This window comes from Mixophyes fleayi, chromosome 3 (assembly GCF_038048845.1).
Source record: "Mixophyes fleayi isolate aMixFle1 chromosome 3, aMixFle1.hap1, whole genome shotgun sequence".
Lineage (NCBI taxonomy): Eukaryota > Metazoa > Chordata > Amphibia > Anura > Limnodynastidae > Mixophyes > Mixophyes fleayi.
Genome location: NC_134404.1, coordinates 5,039,650 through 5,054,954, shown reverse-complemented (window position 1 = coordinate 5,054,954; position 15,305 = coordinate 5,039,650). Strand labels below are relative to the sequence as shown.

Sequence of the window (15,305 nt, the reverse complement as noted above, 5' to 3'; positions counted from 1 at the left end):
TAAAGACCCAGAAATATGCATGACTCATGCTGTTTATCTTTAATAGTCAGAGAAACTGTAACTTGTTTTCATTTCTGCTGCCTGTTAATCATCCTGCATGCTGCTGAGCCTCTAGTAGGGCAATTATGGTTTCTGTGCTCTGTTGAAGTACAGTGCAGAGGCAGGTGATAGAGACACGAGTTCTGTTACTGGGGATACTTTCCATAGCTCTTTGCAACTCATTAAAATGGAAATGAGAACCTTTTCCACTTCTTGGAAAGTGGCCTCCAGACATCACACATGGATTTATTGCATTGTTACCTATCCTGCTGGATTGGCATTTACAAATCTGCAAGTGGTCAGGGACGTGCCGTGATGATGCAAATCACATCATCAAACATTGCCCACCTCACTGATCACTGAGTGGTCTGGAGCGTGATGATGAAATTAGTGTCATCATAGGCCATGCCAAACCCACTCCATGTCACCACCTGGTTAAATATGAAATACACAGAGAGTTAAGATACATTACAGCAAAGCATGATATATTTGTTCTGCTGCTATGCTGAAACACTCAACAGAAAAGTCCCATATGGTCTAGCGGTTAGGATTCCTGGTTTTCACCCAGGCGGCCTGGGTTCGACTCCCGGTATGGGAAGTTGAAGCTTTTTTTGAATGGCAGCAACAGTACCATTTGTTTAATGCCTGCTCTGTTTATCTCAGCAACAAAATCCAGGAGAAACTGTGCTTTGGTTATGGAAATGGGATGTGGTCAAATCCACAGGATTTATATACCTCCCAACATTTCTGTATCCAAAATTAGGGCAGAACTGGTCTGACCCCATATTTCAACATCCATCTTCCAAATTTCGAGTGGGACAACCCTATTTTATATGTAACACATCCTTCATGTGAAAAAAAAGAACTCTTGAACTTGTGGATCAATGGGTTTCCAGGGAGAGTTCACAACTTTTTAATGGTGCAGTAGGGATGTTCTGAATGAAACTAGACTACGCAAATGCTTAGAAACCAATAATGTCTGCTTCTGTGCCCAGAATTTCTCCGCTTTCCTTAATCAGCATACAAAGGACAGGTATAAGAGACCATGGATGGGAACTGAAATACAATATTACTTCTGAAATCCCATGGATCTGAACCCATAGAAGATATATTGTAAAAACAGAGATTACTGTGAGAAATAGTGGTGGCAGCGTGGACCATTGACTAGAAATCCATTTTTGTCTCACTGGGCAAAAGTTTGACAATTTGTCACCACAATTTTTGGAATTTTCATCAATTAAAAAAGTCAAGCTAAATTGGAGAACGCAGAAGAGGTTGAAAATTTTCCAGCATTTTTAATCTTGACGTAAAGGCGTCTGCAGTTGGAAAATCTAAGGAAGCTGTTTTCCCAACTATTTCTGAAGCTAATTAATTCAAAATGAGCAAAAAAACCAAACTTTTAATGATGTATTACCAATTATTAAACATAACAATTTTTACAACTTTTGATGAGCAAGTAGACCAGAAATAAAAATGTGGATCTCTTTATCTAGACAAGCAATTTTTCTGTTTTAAGGATAATTCAATTCTGTTTGTGTTTTCACTCAGTCAGATGTAGTGCACATGACATCAGAAGTCCTCTAAAGCACAATCCTTCGATAGCTCAGCTGGTAGAGCGGAGGGCTGTAGAGGAAATTGGTACAGAAATCCTTTGGTCGCTCGTTCAACTCTGGCTTGAAGGAAAGTTTTTCATATTATTTTAAGGATAATTCAATTCTGTTTGTGTTTTCACTCAGTCAGATGTAGTGCACATGACATCAGAAGTCCTCTAAAGCACAATCCTTCGATAGCTCAGCTGGTAGAGCAGATGACTGTAGAGGAAATTGGTACAGAAATCCTTAGGTCGCTCGTTCAACTCCAGCTCGAAGGAAAGTCTTTCATATAATTTTAGAGGGCAATTTCTGACATATTATTTACCCAGAAATATGCATGACTCATGCTGTTTATCTTTAAAAGTCAGAGAAAATGTAACTTGGTTTCATTTCTGCTGCCTGTTAATCATCCTGCTTGCTGCTGAGCCTCTAGTAGGGCAATTATGGTTTCTGTGCTCTGTTGAAGTACAGTGCAGAGGCAGGTGATAGAGACACGAGTTCTGTTACTGGGGATACTTTCCATAGCTCTTTGCAACTCATTAAAATGGAAATGAGAACCTTTTCCACTTCTTGGAAAGTGGCCTCCAGACATCACACATGGATTTATTGCATTGTTACCTATCCTGCTGGATTGGCATTTACAAATCTGCAAGTGGTCAGGGACGTGCCGTGATGATGCAAATCACATCATCAAACATTGCCCACCTCACTAATCACTGAGTGGTCTGGAGCGTGATGATGAAATTAGTGTCATCTTAGGCCATGCCAAACCCACTCCATGTCACCATCTGGTTAAATATGAAATACACAGAGAGTTAAGATACATTTACTTACTTTTATGACTCAGTTTGGAGAAAGTTAGGTTGAAGATCCAAAGGATTGTTGGCTTTCAATTTCTGGGGCTTTCTCTCTCTTCTACTACAGGAGAGAAGATTAATGAGCCCTAGCCTTCCACTGAACAATAAAACTAAAATTAACAATACTTACCTGCAATGCAGCAGCAGATACTAAGGTGTTCATGATTTTCATGGACTCACCTTAAATTCCAATGAAATTTAGAATGAGAAAGTACCTGTAGCTAATTAAAGCTTATTCATTTGAAATCATTATAGTAATCCGAAATTGTGAAAACATTCTTCTTCCAAGCTGGCTGAAATAGCTCAGCTGGGAGAACGTTAGACTGAAGATCTAAAAGTCCCTGGTTCGATCCCGGGTTTCGGCATGTTTGAACATTTGTTTTTTTAAGTGAAAAGCTCAAACTGGAAGTAACTTCAAGATGAAATTCCATAATGTCATCCACCAATTTTTCTTAGCAAAGAAGAATATTCAGCCCCATTTTTCAAATAATCAGAACATTTCATTTATTAACACTGTCCAGAAATACAGGATAAAAAGTGTCCATGATTTCAGTAGTCAGGGGTTGACTCTTTATGCAATTGTAATTATCTCAATGATAACATTTCTCAGCATTTTGCATCAATGCTTCTATTATAAAATAAAGGTTTTGTGATGGGTGAACATACAGTATAAAAACTGCTATGAAATGCTATGTTTACATTCGAAGCAATCATGATGAAAGGAAAAACTGTTATATAACCTTGTGTAATCTTCCTGGCATGACTCAGTTTGGAGAAAGTTAGGTTGAAGATTTAAAGGATTGTTGGCTTTCAATTTCTGGGGCTTTCTCTCTCTTCTACTACAGGAGAGAAGATTAATGAGCCCTAGCCTTCCACTGAATAATAAAACTAAAATTAACAATACTTACCTGCAATGCAGCAGCAGATACTAAGGTGTTCATGATTTTCATGGACTCACCTTAAATTCCAATGAAATTTAGAATGTGAAAGTACCTGTAGCTAATTAAAGCTTATTCATTTGAAATCATTATAGTAATCCGAAATTGTGAATACATTCATTTTCCAAGCTGGCCGAAATAGCTCAGCTGGGAGAGCGTTAGACTGAAGATCTAAAGGTCCCTGGTTCGATCCTGGGTTTTGGCATGTATGAACAGGTGTTTTTTGAAGTGAAAAGCTCAAACTGGAAGTAATTTCAAGATGAAATTCCATAATGTCATCCACCAATTTTTCTTAGCAAAGAAGAATATTCAGCCCCATCTTTCAAATAATCAGAACATTTCATTTAATAACACTGTCCAGAAATACACGATAAAAAGTGTCCATGATTTCAGTAGTCCGGGCTTGACTCTTTATGCAATTGTAATTATCTTAATGATAACATTTCTCAGCATTTTGCATCAATGCTTCTATTATAAAATAAAGGTTTAGTGATGGGTGAACATACAGTAGAAAAACTGCTATGAAATGCTATGTTTACATTCGAAGCAATCATGATGAAAGAAAAAACTGTTATATAACCTTGTGTAATCTTCCTGGCATGACTCAGTTTGTAGAAAGTTAGGTTGAAGATCCAAAGGATTGTTGGCTTTCAATTTCTGGGGCTTTCTCTCTCTTCTACTACAGGAGAGAAGATTAATGAGCCCTAGCCTTCCACTGAATAATAAAACTAAAATTAAGAATACTTACCTGCAATGCAGCAGCAGATACTAAGGTGTTCATGATTTTCATGGACTCACCTTAAATTCCAATGAAATTTAGAATGTGAAAGTACCTGTAGCTAATTAAAGCTTATTCATTTGAAATCATTATAGTAATCCGAAATTGTGAATACATTCAATTTCCAAGCTGGCTGAAATAGTTCAGCTGGGAGAGCGTTAGACTGAAGATCTAAAGGTCCCTGGTTCAATCTCGGGTTTCGGCATGTTTGAACAGGGGTTTTGTAAGTGAAAAGCTTAAACTGGAAGTAATTTCAAGATGAAATTCCATAATGTCATCCACCAATTTTTCTTAGCAAAGAAGAATATTCAGCCCCATCTTTCAAATAATCAGAACATTTCATTTAATAACACAGTCCAGAAATACAGGATAAAAAGTGTCCATGATTTCAGTAGTCCGGGCTTGACTCTTTATGCAATTGTAATTATCTCAATGATAACATTTCTCAGCATTTTGCATCAATGCTTCTATTATAAAATAAAGGTTTTGTGATGGGTGAACATACAGTATAAAACTGCTATGAAATGCTATGTTTACATTCAAAGCAATCATGATGAAAGGAAAAACTGTTATATAACCTTGTGTAATCTTCCTGTCATGACTCAGTTTGGAGAACGTTAGGTTGAAGATCCAAAGGATTGTTGGCTTTTAATTTCTGGGGCTTTCTCTCTCTTCTACTACAGGAGAGAAGATTAATGAGCCCTAGCCTTCCACTGAACAATAAAACTAAAATTAACAATACTTACCTGCAATGCAGCAGCAGATACTAAGGTGTTCATGATTTTCATGGACTCACCTTAAATTCCAATGAAATTTAGAATGTGAAAGTACCTCTAGCTAATTAAAGCTTTTTCATTTGAAATCATTATAGTAATCCGAAATTGAGAATACATTCATCTTCCAAGCTGGCCAAAATAGCTCAGATGGGAGAGCGTTAGACTGAAGATCTAAAGGTCCCTGGTTCGATCCTGGGTTTCGGCATGTTTGAACAGGTGTTTTTTTAAGTGAAAAGCTCAAACTGGAAGTAACTTCAAGATGAAATTCCAAAATGTCATCCACCAATTTTTCTTAGCAAAGAAGAATATTCAGCCCCATTTTTCAAATAATCAGAACATTTCATTTAATAACACTGTCCAGAAATACAGGATAAAAAGTGTCCATGATTTCAGTAGTCAGGGCTTGACTCTTTATGCAATTGTAATTATATCAATGATAAAATTTCACAGCATTTTGCATCAATGCTTCTATTATAAAATAAAGGTTTTGTGATGGGTGAACATACAGTATAAAAACTGCTATGAAATGCTATGTTTACATTCGAAGCAATCATGATGAAAGGAAAAACTGTTATATAACCTTGTGTAATCTTCCTGGCATGACTCAGTTTGGAGAAAGTTAGGTTGAAGATCCAATGGATTGTTGGCTTTAAATTTCTGGGGCTTTCTCTCTCTTCTACTACAGGAGAAAAGATTAATGAGCCCTTGCTTTCCACTGAACAATAAAACTAAAATTAACAATACTTACCTGCAATGCAGCAGCAGATACTAAGGTGTTCATGATTTTCATGGACTCACCTTAAATTCCAATGAAATTTAGAATGAGAAAGTACCTGTAGCTAATTAAAGCTTATTCATTTGAAATCATTATAGTAATCCGAAATTGTGAATACATTCATCTTCCAAGCTGGCCGAAATAGCTCAGCTGGAAGAGCGTTAGACTGAAGATCTAAAAGTCCCTGGTTCGATCCCGGGTTTCGGCATGTTTGAACTGGTGTTTTTTGAAGTAAAAAGCTCGAACTGGAAGTAATTTCAAAATGAAATTCCATAATGTCATCCACCAATTTTTCTTAGCAAAGAAGAATATTCAGCCCCATCTTTCAAATAATCATAACATTTCATTTAAGAACACTGTCCAGAAATACAGGATAAAAAGTGTCCATGATTTCAGTAGTCCGGGCTTGACTCTTTATGCAATTGTAATTATCTCAATGATAAAATTTCTCAGCATTTTGCATCAATGCTTCTATTATAAAATAAAGGTTTTGTGATGGGTGAACATACAGTATAAAAACTGCTATGAAATGCTATGTTTACATTCGAAGCAATCATGATGAAAGGAAAAACTGTTATATAACCTTGTGTAATCTTCCTGGCATGACTCAGTTTGGAGAAAGTTAGGTTGAAGATCCAAAGGATTGTTGGCTTTAAATTTCTGGGGCTTTCTCTCTCTTCTACTACAGGAGAAAAGATTAATGAGCCCTTGCCTTCCACTGAACAATAAAACTAAAATTAACAATACTTACCTGCAATGCAGCAGCAGATACTAAGGTGTTCATGATTTTCATGGACTCACCTTAAATTCCAATGAAATTTAGAATGAGAAAGTACCTGTAGCTAATTAAAGCTTATTCATTTGAAATCATTATAGTAATCCGAAATTGTGAATACATTCATCTTCCAAGCTGGCCGAAATAGCTCAGATGGGAGAGCGTTAGACTGAAGATCTAAAGGTCCCTGGTTCGATCCTGGGTTTCGGCATGTTTGAACAGGTGTTTTTTTAAGTGAAAAGCTCAAACTGGAAGTAACTTCAAGATGAAATTCCAAAATGTCATCCACCAATTTTTCTTAGCAAAGAAGAATATTCAGCCCCATTTTTCAAATAATCAGAACATTTCATTTAATAACACTGTCCAGAAATACAGGATAAAAAGTGTCCATGATTTCAGTAGTCAGGGCTTGACTCTTTATGCAATTGTAATTATATCAATGATAAAATTTCACAGCATTTTGCATCAATGCTTCTATTATAAAATAAAGGTTTTGTGATGGGTGAACATACAGTATAAAAACTGCTATGAAATGCTATGTTTACATTCGAAGCAATCATGATGAAAGGAAAAACTGTTATATAACCTTGTGTAATCTTCCTGGCATGACTCAGTTTGGAGAAAGTTAGGTTGAAGATCCAATGGATTGTTGGCTTTAAATTTCTGGGGCTTTCTCTCTCTTCTACTACAGGAGAAAAGATTAATGAGCCCTTGCCTTCCACTGAACAATAAAACTAAAATTAACAATACTTACCTGCAATGCAGCAGCAGATACTAAGGTGTTCATGATTTTCATGGACTCACCTTAAATTCCAATGAAATTTAGAATGAGAAAGTACCTGTAGCTAATTAAAGCTTATTCATTTGAAATCATTATAGTAATCCGAAATTGTGAATACATTCATCTTCCAAGCTGGCCGAAATAGCTCAGCTGGAAGAGCGTTAGACTGAAGATCTAAAAGTCCCTGGTTCGATCCCGGGTTTCGGCATGTTTGAACTGGTGTTTTTTGAAGTGAAAAGCTCGAACTGGAAGTAATTTCAAAATGAAATTCCATAATGTCATCCACCAATTTTTCTTAGCAAAGAAGAATATTCAGCCCCATCTTTCAAATAATCATAACATTTCATTTAAGAACACTGTCCAGAAATACAGGATAAAAAGTGTCCATGATTTCAGTAGTCCGGGCTTGACTCTTTATGCAATTGTAATTATCTCAATGATAAAATTTCTCAGCATTTTGCATCAATGCTTCTATTATAAAATAAAGGTTTTGTGATGGGTGAACATACAGTATAAAAACTGCTATGAAATGCTATGTTTACATTCGAAGCAATCATGATGAAAGGAAAAACTGTTATATAACCTTGTGTAATCTTCCTGGCATGACTCAGTTTGGAGAAAGTTAGGTTGAAGATACAAAGGATTGTTGGCTTTCAATTTCTGGGGCTTTCTCTCTCTTCTACTACAGGAGAGAAGATTAATGAGCCCTAGCCTTCCACTGAACAATAAAACTAAAATTAACAATACTTACCTGCAATGCAGCAGCAGATACTAAGGTGTTCATGATTTTCATGGACTCACCTTAAATTCCAATGAAATTTAGAATGAGAAAGTACCTGTAGCTAATTAAAGCTTATTCATTTGAAATCATTACAGTAATCCGAAATTGTGAATACATTCATCTTCCAAGCTGGCTGAAATAGCTCAGCTGGGAGAGCGTTAGACTGAAGATCTAAAGGTCACTGGTTCGATCCCGGGTTTCGGCATGTTTGAACAGGTGTTTCTTGAAGTGAAAAGCTCGAACTGGAAGTAATTTCAAGATGAAATTCCATAATGTCATCCACCAATTTTTCTTAGCAAAGAAGAATATTCAGCCCCATCTTTCAAATAATCAGAACATTTCATTTAATAACACTGTCCAGAAATACAGGATAAAAAGTGTCCATGATTTCAGTAGTCCGGGCTTGACTCTTTATGCAATTGTAATTATCTCAATGATAAAATTTCTCAGCATTTTGCATCAATGCTTCTATTATAAAATAAAGGTTTTGTGATGGGTGAATATATAGTATAAAAACTGCTATGAAATGCTATGTTTACATTCGAAGCAATCATGATAAAAAGGAAAAACTGTTATATAACCTTGTGTAATCTTCCTGGCATGACTCAGTTTGGAGAAAGTTAGGTTGAAGATCCAAAGGATTGCTGGCTTTCAATTTCTGGGGCTTTCTCTCTCTTCTACTACAGGAGAGAAGATTAATGAGCCCTAGCCTTCCACTGAACAATAAAACTAAAATTAACAATACTTACCTGCAATGCAGCAGCAGATACTAAGGTGTTCATGATTTTCATGGACTCACCTTAAATTCCAATGAAATTTAGAATAAGAAAGTACCTGTAGCTAATTAAAGCTTATTCATTTGAAATCATTATAGTAATCCGAAATTGTGGATACATTCATCTTCCAAGCTGGCTGAAATAGCTCAGCTGGGAGAGCGTTAGACTGAAGATCTAAAGATCCCTGGTTCGATCCCGGGTTTCGGCATGTTTGAACAGGTGTTTTTTGAAGTGAAAAGCTCGAACTGGAAGTAATTTCAAGATGAAATTCCATAATGTCATCCACCAATTTTTCTTAGCAAAGAAGAATATTCAGCCCCATCTTTCAAATAATCAGAACATTTCATTTAATAACACTGTCCAGAAATACAGGATAAAAAGTGTCCATGATTTCAGTAGTCCGGGCTTGACTCTTTATGCAATTGTAATTATCTCAATGATAAAATTTCTCAGCATTTTGCATCAATGCTTCTATTATAAAATAAAGGTTTTGTGATGGGTGAATATATAGTATAAAAACTGCTATGAAATGCTATGTTTACATTCGAAGCAATCATGATGAAAGAAAAAACTGTTATATAACCTTGTGTAATCTTCCTGGCATGACTCAGTTTGGAGAAAGTTAGGTTGAAGATCCAAAGGATTGTTGGCTTTCAATTTCTTGGGCTTTCTCTCTCTACTACTACAGGAGAGAGGATTAATGAGCCCTAGCCTTCCACTGAATAATAAAACTAAATTTAACAATACTTACCTGCAATGCAGCAGCAGATACTAAGGTGTTCATGATTTTCATGGACTCACCTTAAATTCCAATGAAATTTAGAATGTGAAAGTACCTGTAGCTAATTAAAGCTTATTCATTTGAAATCATTATAGTAATCCGAAATTGTGAACACATTCATTTTCCAAGCTGGATGAAATAGCTCAGCTGGGAGAGCATTAGACTAAAGATATAAAGGTCCCTGGTTCAATCCTGGGTTTTGGCATATTTGAACAGGTGTTTTTTTAAGTGAAAAGCTTAAACTGGAAGTAATTTCAAGATGAAATTCCATAATGTCATTTACCAATTTTTCTTAGCAAAGAAGAATATTCAGCCCCATCTTTCAAATAATCAGAACATTTCATTTAATAACACTGTCCAGAAATACAGGATAAAAAGTGTCCATGATTTCAGTAGTCCGGGCTTGACTCTTTATGCAATTGTAATTATCTCAATGATAAAATTTCTCAGCATTTTGCATCAATGCTTCTATTATAAAAAAAAGGTTTTGTGATGGGTGAACATATAGTATAACAACTGCTATGAAATGCTATGTTTACATTCAAAGCAATCATGATGAAAGAAAAAACTGTTATATAACCTTGTGTAATCTTCCTGGCATGACTCAGTTAGGAGAAAGTTAGGTTGAAGATCCAAAGGATTGTTGGCTTTCAATTTCTGGGGCTTTCTCTCTCTTCTACTACAGGAGAGAAGATTAATGAGCCCTAGCCTTCCACTGAATAATAAAACTAAAATTAACAATACTTACCTGCAATGCAGCAGCAGATACTAAGGTGTTCATGATTTTCATGGACTCAACTTAAATTCCAATGAAATTTAGAATGTGAAAGTACCTTTAGCTAATTAAAGCTTATTCATTTGAAATCATTATAGTAATCCGAAATTGTGAATACATTCATTTTCCAAGCTGGCCGAAATAACTCAGCTGGGAGAGCGTTAGACTGAAGATCTAGAGGTCCCTGGTTTGAGCCCGGGTTTCGGCATGTTTGAACAGGTGTTTTTTGAAGTGAAAAGCTCGAACTGGAAGTAATTTCAAGATGAAATTCCATAATGTCATCCACCAATTTTTCATAGCAAAGAAGAATATTCAGCCCTATCTTTCAAATAATCAGAACATTTCATTTCATAACACTGTCCAGAAATACAGGATAAAAAGTGTCCATGATTTCAGTAGTCCGGGCTTGACTCTTTATGCAATTGTAATTATCTCAATGATAAAATTTCTCAGCATTTTGCATCAATGCTTCTATTATAAAATAAAGGTTTTCTGATGGGTGAACATACAGTATAAAAACTGCTATGAAATGCTATGTTTACATTCGAAGCAATCATGATGAAAGGAAAAACTGTTATATAACCTTGTGTAATCTTCCTGGCATGACTCAGTTTGGAGAAAGTTAGGTTGAAGATCCAAAGGATTGTTGGCTTTCAATTTCTGGGGCTTTCTCTCTCTTCTACTACAGGAGAGAAGATTAATGAGCCCTAGCCTTCCACTGAACAATAAAACTAAAATTAACAATACTTACCTGCAATGCAGCAGCAGATACTAAGGTGTTCATGATTTTCATGGACTCACCTTAAATTCCAATGAAATTTAGAATGAGAAAGTACCTGTAGCTAATTAAAGCTTATTCATTTGAAATCATTATAGTAATCCGAAATTGTGAATACATTCATCTTCCAAGCTGGCTGAAATAGCTCAGCTGGGAGAGTGTTAGACTGAAGATCTAAAGGTCACTGGTTTGATCCCGGGTTTCGGCATGTTTGAACAGGTGTTTTTTGAAGTGAAAAGCTCGAACTGGAAGTAATTTCAAGATGAAATTCCATAATGTCATCCACCAATTTTTCTTAGCAAAGAAGAATATTCAGCCCCATCTTTCAAATAATCAGAACATTTCATTTAATAACACTGTCCAGAAATACAGGATAAAAAGTGTCCATGATTTCAGTAGTCCGGGCTTGACTCTTTATGCAATTGTAATTATCTCAATGATAAAATTTCTCAGCATTTTGCATCAATGCTTCTATTATAAAATAAAGGTTTTGTGATGGGTGAACATACAGTATAAAAACTGCTATGAAATGCTATGTTTACATTCGAAGCAATCATGATGAAAAGAAAAACTGTTATATAACCTTGTGTAATCTTCCTGGCATGACTCAGTTTGGAGAAAGTTAGGTTGAAGATCCAAAGGATTGTTGGCTTTCAATTTCTGGGGCTTTCTCTCTCTTCTACTACAGGAGAGAAGATTAATGAGCCCTAGCCTTCCACTGAACAATAAAACTAAAATTAACAATACTTACCTGCAATGCAGCAGCAGATACTAAGGTGTTCATGATTTTCATGGACTCACCTTAAATTCCAATGAAATTTAGAATGAGAAAGTACCTGTAGCTAATTAAAGCTTATTCATTTGAAATCATTATAGTAATCCGAAATTGTGAATACATTCATCTTCCAAGCTGGCTGAAATAGCTCAGCTGGGAGAGTGTTAGACTGAAGATCTAAAGGTCACTGGTTTGATCCCGGGTTTCGGCATGTTTGAACAGGTGTTTTTTGAAGTGAAAAGCTCGAACTGGAAGTAATTTCAAGATGAAATTCCATAATGTCATCCACCAATTTTTCTTAGCAAAGAAGAATATTCAGCCCCATCTTTCAAATAATCAGAACATTTCATTTAATAACACTGTCCAGAAATACAGGATAAAAAGTGTCCATGATTTCAGTAGTCCGGGCTTGACTCTTTATGCAATTGTAATTATCTCAATGATAAAATTTCTCAGCATTTTGCATCAATGCTTCTATTATAAAATAAAGGTTTTGTGATGGGTGAACATACAGTATAAAAACTGCTATGAAATGCTATGTTTACATTCGAAGCAATCATGATGAAAGGAAAAACTGTTATATAACCTTGTGTAATCTTCCTGGCATGACTCAGTTTGGAGAAAGTTAGGTTGAAGATCCAAAGGATTGTTGGCTTTCAATTTCTGGGGCTTTCTCTCTCTTCTACTACAGGAGAGAAGATTAATGAGCCCTAGCCTTCCACTGAACAATAAAACTAAAATTAACAATACTTACCTGCAATGCAGCAGCAGATACTAAGGTGTTCATGATTTTCATGGACTCACCTTAAATTCCAATGAAATTTAGAATGAGAAAGTACCTGTAGCTAATTAAAGCTTATTCATTTGAAATCATTATAGTAATCCGAAATTGTGAATACATTCATCTTCCAAGCTGGCTGAAATAGCTCAGCTGGGAGAATGTTAGACTGAAGATCTAAAGGTCACTGGTTTGATCCCAGGTTTCGGCATGTTTGAACAGGTGTTTTTTGAAGTGAAAAGCTCGAACTGGAAGTAATTTCAAGATGAAATTCCATAATGTCATCCACCAATTTTTCTTAGCAAAGAAGAATATTCAGCCCCATCTTTCAAATAATCAGAACATTTCATTTAATAACACTGTCCAGAAATACAGGATAAAAAGTGTCCATGATTTCAGTAGTCCGGGCTTGACTCTTTATGCAATTGTAATTATCTCAATGATAAAATTTCTCAGCATTTTGCATCAATGCTTCTATTATAAAATAAAGGTTTTGTGATGGGTGAACATACAGTATAAAAACTGCTATGAAATGCTATGTTTACATTCGAAGCAATCATGATGAAAAGAAAAACTGTTATATAACCTTGTGTAATCTTCCTGGCATGACTCAGTTTGGAGAAAGTTAGGTTGAAGATCCAAAGGATTGTTGGCTTTCAATTTCTGGGGCTTTCTCTCTCTTCTACTATAGGAGAGAAGATTAATGAGCCCTAGCCTTCCACTGAACAATAAAACTAAAATTAACAATACTTACCTGCAATGCAGCAGCAGATACTAAGGTGTTCATGATTTTCATGGACTCACCTTAAATTCCAATGAAATTTAGAATGTGAAAGTACCTGTAGCTAATTAAAGCTTATTCATTTGAAATCATTATAGTAATCCGAAATTGTGAATACATTCATTTTCCAAGCTGGATGAAATAGCTCAGCTGGGAGAGCATTAGACTAAAGATATAAAGGTCCCTAGTTCAATCCTGGGTTTTGGCATGTTTGAACAGGTGTTTTTTTAAGTGAAAAGCTTAAACTGGAAGTAATTTCAAGATGAAATTCCATAATGTCATTCACCAATTTTTCTTAGCAAAGAAGAATATTCAGCCCCATCTTTCAAATAATCAGAACATTTCATTTAATAACACTGTCCAGAAATACAGGATAAAAAGTGTCCATGATTTCAGTAGTCCGGGCTTGACTCTTTATGCAATTGTAATTATCTCAATGATAAAATTTCTCAGCATTTTGCATCAATGCTTCTATTATAAAAAAAAGGTTTTTTGATGGGTGAACATATAGTATAACAACTGCTATGAAATGCTATGTTTACATTCAAAGCAATCATGATGAAAGGAAAAACTGTTATATAACCTTGTGTAATCTTCCTGGCATGACTAAGTTTGGAGAAAGTTAGGTTGAAGATCCAAAGGATTGTTGGCTTTCATATTCTGGGGCTTTCTCTCTCTTCTACTACAGGAGAGAAGATTAATGAGCCCTAGCCTTCCACTGAACAATAAAACTAAAATTAACAATACTTACCTGCAATGCAGCAGCAGATACTAAGGTGTTCATGATTTTCATGGACTCACCTTAAATTCCAATGAAATTTAGAATGAGAAAGTACCTGTAGCTAATTAAAGCTTATTCATTTGAAATCATTATAGTAATCCGAAATTGTGAATACATTCATCTTCCAAGCTGGCTGAAATAGCTCAGCTGGGAGAGAGTTAGACTGAAGATCTAAAGGTCCCTTGTTCGATCCCGGGTTTCGGCATCTTTGAACAGGTGTTTTTTGAAGTGAAAAGCTCGAACTGGAAGTAATTTCAAGATGAAATTCCATAATGTCATCCACCAATTTTTCTTAGCAAAGAAGAATATTCAGCCCCATCTTTCAAATAATCAGAACATTTCATTTAATAACACTGTCCAGAAATACAGGATAAAAAGTGTCCATGATTTCAGTAGTCCGGGCTTGACTCTTTATGCAATTGTAATTATCTCAATGATAAAATTTCTCAGCATTTTGCATCAATGCTTCTATTATAAAATAAAGGTTTTGTGATGGGTGAACATACAGTATAAAAACTGCTATGAAATGCTATGTTTACATTCGAAGCAATCATGATGAAAGGAAAAACTGTTATATAACCTTGTGTAATCTTCCTGGCATGACTCAGTTTGGAGAAAGTTAGGTTGAAGATCCAAAGGATTGTTGGCTTTCAATTTCTGGGGCTTTCTCTCTCTTCTACTACAGGAGAGAAGATTAATGAGCCCTAGCCTTCCACTGAACAATAAAACTAAAATTAACAATACTTACCTGCAATGCAGCAGCAGATACTAAGGTGTTCATGATTTTCATGGACTCACCTTAAATTCCAATGAAATTTAGAATGAGAAAGTACCTGTAGCTAATTAAAGCTTATTCATTTGAAATCATTATAGTAATCCGAAATTGTGTATACTTTCATCTTCCAAGCTGGCCGAAATAGCTCAGCTGGGAGAGCGTTAGACTGAAGATCTAAAGGTCCCTGGTTTGATCCTGGGTTTCGGCATGTTT

At 35.6% G+C, this 15,305-nt stretch overlaps 4 non-coding genes across 4 annotated transcripts; all 4 read left to right on the top strand.

Annotated features, from left to right (window-relative positions):
* Positions 1–565: 565 nt before the first annotated feature.
* On the top strand, positions 566–637 carry TRNAE-UUC (transfer RNA glutamic acid (anticodon UUC)). Its single transcript has one exon. It is a non-coding gene; the product is annotated as a tRNA-Glu (tRNA).
* Positions 638–5,890: 5,253 nt separating this feature from the next.
* Positions 5,891–5,963, top strand: TRNAF-GAA (transfer RNA phenylalanine (anticodon GAA)). Its single transcript has one exon. It is a non-coding gene; the product is annotated as a tRNA-Phe (tRNA).
* A 1,483-nt stretch (positions 5,964–7,446) lies between these two features.
* Positions 7,447–7,519, top strand: TRNAF-GAA (transfer RNA phenylalanine (anticodon GAA)). The gene has a single exon. It is a non-coding gene; the product is annotated as a tRNA-Phe (tRNA).
* Positions 7,520–13,667: 6,148 nt separating this feature from the next.
* TRNAF-AAA (transfer RNA phenylalanine (anticodon AAA)) lies at positions 13,668–13,744 on the top strand. Its single transcript has one exon. It is a non-coding gene; the product is annotated as a tRNA-Phe (tRNA).
* The last annotated feature ends 1,561 nt before the right edge of the window (positions 13,745–15,305 follow it).